We start from the raw sequence: 7,500 nt of genomic DNA, 5'->3' as shown, positions 1-7,500 counted from the left end.
TAGGGTGAGGCCGTTAGGGTGAGGCCGTTGCTTCGAGCGGGAAGATGGGCAGCCCCGCCCCCCCCCCCCCCCCCCCCCCGTTGGGTGGAAGGAAACCTCTGCTGCGGGCCCGGCAACCATCCCGAACGGACCCGCTGGGTCCAAATGTCTGCCGAGGGCGGTCCTGCTGCGGTCGCGGGTTCGTTGGAAACCTCTCCTGCTGCTGGCATGGCCACCCTCCCCCCCCCCCCGCCCGACTGACGACCCTGCGGGCCCGGCGACCCGGTGTCCCGTTGCCGCGCGGGGAGTGATCCTCGGGGCCGTGCCGGGCGGGCCCAGCGACACGAAGAGAGTGGGGGGGGGGGTCGGAGGGAGTGGCACTGGGGAGAGAGGGGTGGGGGAGAGAGTGCCCCCCCCCCCCCCATTAGGGGCGAGTTTATGCAGTCATCAGAGTTTATACCTAACCTCATGATGCTTTATTAGCCGGATAGGCTGTCTGACCTCGCCCCCAGTCCCTACTCCTTCCACTGGATTCTTCTTATACCCTCTTTTTCTTCGTGCCCCCCCCCCACGCAGGGAGGGTTCCAAGAGGGAGGAGGGAGGGAGGGAGTCCCGGGGCCGTGAGAGAGAGAGAGCCTCATTAGCTGCTAGGTTCACCTCATTAGCTGCTAGCTAACGCGTCAGACCTTTTACATTCTTTAGAGGATTGAAACCTCAGGGCCTTTAACCCCCGTTCACCGTTTACACTCAACGATCCTTCCGAACAAAACCCTTACACATCTGTCCGTCCAACTGACCCCCGAGATACCTAACACGCAGATTAACACGTCAGCGGTGATCGGCGTGTCATAGAGGAGTCACAAAGACGGGCAAAATAGAGTGGTTGAATAAAAAATACTCACTCAATTGGCCGTGATTTAACGTAGCACACAATGATGCAAAGCCCATGCAAAGTCCAGTGGCCCAAGCAAACAAATAAGATAGATCTGGCTCGGCGTTCCTCATCTCCACATCGTCACCCAGCACGCCGACGCCCAATAACAATTCCCCCGCAAATTGTGCACCTCGAGCGGCAGTACTTTAAACGGCGCCGTCTTCGGCGTGGACGGCATGAACCAAGTCGGCAAGCATCGTCACCCAGCACACAGACGTCCACTAACAATTCCTCCCCCCTGCAAATTGCGCGCCGCGAACGGCAGTACTTTCAAGTATGCCGCCTTCGGCGGGGACATCGTGAACCAAATCGGCAGGCAGGCGTCGTCAGCCGGTCGACCGACCCCCAGTTGCATTGCCCCAACGGCCATTGTGCACTTCGAACAGAACAGTGCTTTTAAAATATTCCGCCTGCCGCGTGTACATCATGAAACAAATGGAAAGGACGAACCGGGCGTGCAACCGATGCACGGAGAGTGACAGGTCGTCAAGCAAGTCCGTGGCAATCCGTCGGCCGACTCGGCCGCGGCCAGCAGAGGCGTTTTGGCCCGGGCGCGCCGAACTTTGCGCGCCCTCGGTATGCGTAACACTAGCACATGCCTTCAAAACTCACTACAAAATAACCCCAAAGTATGCCGCCTTCCCCGTGGGCCTTGTTACCAATATCTTGCCCTGCTTCCTGATGCCCTTATGGGGTCGGCTCTGTTCTTGCAGAACCCTCAGGTGGTGCAGAGTCTGGGCCATTTTATCAATATCTTGCCCTGATTCCTGATGCCCTTATGGGGTCGGCTCTGTTCTTGCAGAACCCTGAGGTGGTGCAGAGTCTGCGCCTTGTTATCAATATCTTGCCCTGCTTCCTGAAACCCTTATGGGGTTGGTTCTGTTACAAAACCCTCAGGTGGTGCAGAGTCTGGGCCACTTTATAAATAACTCTGCCTGCATTAGGGTCAGGGTTAGGGTTAGGGTTAGGGTTAGGGTTAGGGTTAGGGTTAGGGTTAGGGTTAGGGTTAGGGTTAGGGTTAGGGTTAGGGTTAGGGTTAGGGTTAGGGTTAGGGTTAGGGTTAGGGTTAGGGGTAGGGGTAGGGGTAGGGGTAGCGGTAGGGGTAGGGGTAGGGGTAGGGGTAGTTTGAACTACTGCCGCTCCAGGCGCGCACTGTGCGTGGGTAATTTTCAGTGGGCGTCGGTGTGCTGGGTGACGATGCCGCCCAGACTCTGCACCACCTGAGGGATCTGCAAGAACAGAGCCGAACCCGCAAGGGTATCGGGAAGCAGGGCAAGATATTGATAACAAGGCCCAGACTCTGCACCACCCGAGGGTTCTGCAAGAACAGAGCCGACCCCATAAGGGTATCAGGAAGCAGGGTGAGATAGTGACACCATTTGTAAAACCGGCAAATCCCACCCAGGAAACATTGCAAAAATTGGCCTCTAATGCTGGAACGTGGGTAAAGCCAAACAAACACGACACGTTTTAAAAGAACGTTACTAAAACAGCCTGGGATATGCCCATGACAAAGGATAGGCCGAACCTCACCAGAAAAAAAGAGAGGGAGACCACGGCAGAGCTGAGGGATAAACATGAGATGGTGATAAAACCAGCAGACGAGGGGAGCAGTAGGGTTACAAATTAATGTCAATATGGGGCCTGCTCCCACTGGGTAATAGACAAAAACATAGAACAGGGTGACAGGAGAGACTGGATAGCACAGAGGATAACCCGTGAGCGAAATAATGGGGTGTATGCAGTTCAATGTAAGGAGTGTACCTTACGGTACATAGGGGAAACAGGTAAAACAGCCTCAGCGGTGATCGACGTGTCAAAGAGGAGTCACAAAGACGGGCAAAATAAAGTGGTTGATTATAGACAATAGACAATAGACAATAGGTGCAGGAGTCGGCCATTCAGCCCTTCGAGCCAGCACCGCCATTCAATGCGATCATGGCTGATCACTCTCAATCAGTACCCCGTTCCTGCCTTCTCCCCATACCCCCTCACTCCGTTATCCTTAAGAGCTCTATCCAGCTCTCTCTTGAAAGCATCCAACGAACTGGCCTCCACTGCCTTCTGAGGCAGAGAATTCCACACCTTCACCACTCTCTGACTGAAAAGGTTCTTCCTCATCTCCGTTCTAAATGGCCTACCCCTTATTCTTAAACGGTGGCCCCTTGTTCTGGACTCCCCCAACATTGGGAACATGTTTCCTGCCTCTAATGTGTCCAATCCCCTAATTATCGTATATGTTTCAATAAGATCCCCCCTCATTCTTCTAAATACCAGTGTATACAAGCCCAATCGCTCCAGCCTTTCAACATACGACCGTCCCGCCATTCCGGGAATTAACCTAGTGAACCTACGCTGCACGCCCTCCATAGCAAGAATATCCTTCCTCAAATTTGGAGACCAAAACTGCACACAGTACTCCAGGTGCGGTCTCACCAGGGCCCGCTACAACTGTAGAAGGACCTCTTTGCTCCTATACTCAACTCCTCTGGTTACGAAGGCCAACATTCCATTGGCTTTCTTCACTGCCTGCTGTACCTGCATGCTTCCTTTCATTGACTGATGCACTAGGACATCCAGATCTCGTTGAACTCCCCCTCCTCCTAACTTGACACCATTCAGACAATAATCTGCCTTTCTACTCTTACTTCCAAAGTGAATAACCTCGCACTTATCTACATTAAACTGCATCTGCCATGTATCCGCCCACTCACACAACCTGTCCAAGTCATCCTGCAGCCTTATTGCATCTTCCTCACAATTCACACTACCCTCCAGCTTAGTATCATCTGCAAATTTGCTAATGGTACTTTTAATCCCTCCGTCTAAGTCATTAATGCATATCGTAAATAGCTGGGGTCCCAGCACCGAACCTTGCGGTACCCCACTGGTCACTGCCTGCCATTCCGAGAGGGACCCATTTATACCCACTCTTTGCTTTCCGTCTGTCAACCAATTTTCTATCCATGTCAGTACCCTACCCCCAATACCACGTGCCCTAATTTTGCCCACTAATCTCCTATGTGGGAGCTTGTCGAAGGCTTTCTGAAAGTCGAGGTACACCACGTCCACTGACTCTCCCCTGTCAATTTTCCTAGTTACATCCTCAAAACATTCCAGTAGATTTGTCAAGCATGATTTCCCCTTCGTAAATCCATGCTGACTCGCAATGATCCTGTTACTGCTATCCAAATGCTCAGCAATTTCGTCTTTTCTAATTGACTCCAGCATCTTCCCCACCACTGATGTCAGACTAACTGGTCTATAATTACCCGTTTTCTCTCTCCCTCCCTTCTTAAAAAGTGGGATAACATTTGCTATCCTCCAATCCACAGGAACTGATCCTGAATCTATATAGAACATTGAAAAATGATCTCCAATGCTTCCACTATTTCTAGAGCCACCTCCTTAGGTACCCTGGGATGCAGACCATCAGGCCCTGGGGATTTATCAGCCTTCAGTCCCATCAGTCTACCCAAAACCATTTCCTGCCTAATGTGGATTTCCTTCAGTTCCTCCATCACCCTAGGTTCTCCGGCCCCTAGAACATTTGGGAGATTGTGTGTATCTTCCTCAGTGAAGACAGACCCAAAGTAACGGTTTAACTCGTCTGCCATTTCTTTGTTCCCCATAATAAATTCCCCCGTTTCTGTCTTCAAGGGACCCACATTTGCCTTGACTATTTTTTTCCTCTTCACGTACCTAAAAAAACTTTTGCTATCCTCCTTTATATTATTGGCTAGTTTACCCTCGCACCTCATCTTTTCTCCCCGCATTGCCTCTTTAGTTAACTTTTGTTGCTCTTTAAAAGAGTCCCAATCCTCTGTCTTCCCACTCTTCTTTGCTATGTTATACCTCCTCTCCTTAATTTTTATGCTGTCCCTGACTTCCCTTGTCAGCCACAGGTGTCTCTTACTCCCCTTAGAGTCTTTCCACCTCTTTGGAATAAATTGATCCTGCAACCTCTGCATTATTCCCTGGAATACCTGCCATTGCTGTTCTACCGTCTTCCCTGCTAGGGCCTCCTTCCAGTCAATTTTGGCCAGCTCCCGCCTCATGCCTCTGTAATCCCCTTTGCTATACTGTAATACAGACACTTCCGATTTTCCCTTCTACCTTTCCATTTGCAGAGTAAAACTTATCGTGTTGTGATCACTGCCTCCTAACGGCTCTTTTACCTCTAGTCCCCTTATCAGATCAGGATCATTAAAAACACTCACTCTATTGGCCGTGATTTAACCTAGCACACAGTGTTGCAAAGCCCACGCAAAGTCCAGTGGGCCAAGCAAACAAATAAGATAGATCTGGCTCGGCGTTCCACATCTCCACATCGTCACCCAGCACGCCGACGCCCATTAACAATTCCCCCGCAAATTGTGCACCTCGAGCGGCAGTACTTTAAACGGCGCCGTCTTCGGCGTGGACGGCATGAACCAAGTCGGCAAGCATCGTCACCTAGCACACAGACGTGCACTAACAATTCCTCCCCCCGCAAATTGCGCGCCGCGAACGGCGGTACTTTCAAGTATGCCGCCTTCGGCGGGGACATCGTGAACCAAATCGGCAGGCAGGCGTCGTCAGCCGGTCGACCGACCCCCAGCTGCATTTCCCCAACGGACATTGTGCACTTCGTACAGAACAGTGCTTTTAAAATATTCCGCCTGCCGCGTGGACATCATGAACCAAATGAGCAGGCAGGCATCATATCATATCATATCATACACATACAGCCGGAAACAGGCCTTTTCGGCCCTCCAAGTCCGTGCCGCCCAGCGATCCCCGTACATTAACATTATCCTATACCCACTAGGGACAGTCAGCCCCCAGCACAACGACGCCCCCGCTAACAATTCCCCACGCACATGGTGCGCTCGAGCTGCAGCACTTTAAAGTACGCCGCCTTCGGCGGGGACATCGTGAACCAAAGGAGCAGGCAGCCATGGTCACCGCCAGCACAACGACGGCGCCGCTAACAATTCCCCGCGCACCTTGTGCGCTCGAGCTGCAGTACTTTAAAGTACGCCGCCTTCGGCGGGGACATCGTGAACCAAAGGAGCAGGCAGCCATGGTCACCGCCAGCACAACCACGGCGCCGCTAACAATTCCACGCGCACCTTGTGCGCTCGAGCTGCAGTACTTTAAAGTACGCCGCCTTCGGCGGGGACATCGTGAACCAAAGGAGCAGGCAGCCATGGTCACCGCCAGCACAAGCACGGCGCCGCTAACAATTCCCCGCGCACCTTGTGCGCTCGAGCTGCAGTACTTTAAAGTACGCCGCCTTCGGCGGGGACATCGTGAACCAAAGGAGCAGGCAGCCATGGTCACCGCCAGCACAACCACGGCGCCGCTAACAATTCCACGCGCACCTTGTGCGCTCGAGCTGCAGTACTTTAAAGTACGCCGCCTTCGGCGGGGACATCGTGAACCAAAGGAGCAGGCAGCCATGGTCACCGCCAGCACAAGCACGGCGCCGCTAACAATTCCCCGCGCACCTTGTGCGCTCGAGCTGCAGTACTTTAAAGTACGCCGCCTTCGGCGGGGACATCGTGAACCAAAGGAGCAGGCAGCCATGGTCACCGCCAGCACAACCACGGCGCCGCTAACAATTCCCCGCGCACCTTGTGCGCTCGAGCTGCAGTACTTTAAAGTACGCCGCCTTCGGCGGGGACATCGTGAACCAAAGGAGCAGGCAGCCATGGTCACCGCCAGCACAAGCACGGCGCCGCTAACAATTCCCCGCGCACCTTGTGCGCTCGAGCTGCAGTACTTTAAAGTACGCCGCCTTCGGCGGGGACATCGTGAACCAAAGGAGCAGGCAGCCATGGTCACCGCCAGCACAACCACGGCGCCGCTAACAATTCCACGCGCACCTTGTGCGCTCGAGCTGCAGTACTTTAAAGTACGCCGCCTTCGGCGGGGACATCGTGAACCAAAGGAGCAGGCAGCCATGGTCACCGCCAGCACAAGCACGGCGCCGCTAACAATTCCCCGCGCACCTTGTGCGCTCGAGCTGCAGTACTTTAAAGTACGCCGCCTTCGGCGGGGACATCGTGAACCAAAGGAGCAGGCAGCCATGGTCACCGCCAGCACAACCACGGCGCCGCTAACAATTCCCCGCGCACCTTGTGCGCTCGAGCTGCAGTACTTTAAAGTACGCCGCCTTCGGCGGGGACATCGTGAACCAAAGGAGCAGGCAGCCATGGTCACCGCCAGCACAAGCACGGCGCCGCTAACAATTCCCCGCGCACCTTGTGCGCTCGAGCTGCAGTACTTTAAAGTTCGCCGCCTTCGGCGGGGACATCGTGAACCAAAGGAGCAGGCAGCCATGGTCACCGCCACCACAACCACGGCGCCGCTAACAATTCCCCGCGCACCTTGTGCGCTCGAGCTGCAGCGCTTTAAAGTTCGCCGCCTTCGGCGGGGACATCGTGAACCAAAGGAGCAGGCAGGCAGGCAGCGTCACCCCCAGCACAACGACGCCGCCGCTAACAATTCCCCACGCTCCTTGTGCGCTCGAGCTGCAGTACTTTAAAGTACGCCGCCTTCGGCGGGGACATCGTGAACCAAAGGAGCAGGCAGCCATGGTC

The sequence above is a fragment of the Rhinoraja longicauda genome, chromosome 19 (assembly GCF_053455715.1).
Source record: "Rhinoraja longicauda isolate Sanriku21f chromosome 19, sRhiLon1.1, whole genome shotgun sequence".
Lineage (NCBI taxonomy): Eukaryota > Metazoa > Chordata > Chondrichthyes > Rajiformes > Arhynchobatidae > Rhinoraja > Rhinoraja longicauda.
This window is presented reverse-complemented; position numbering follows the sequence as displayed.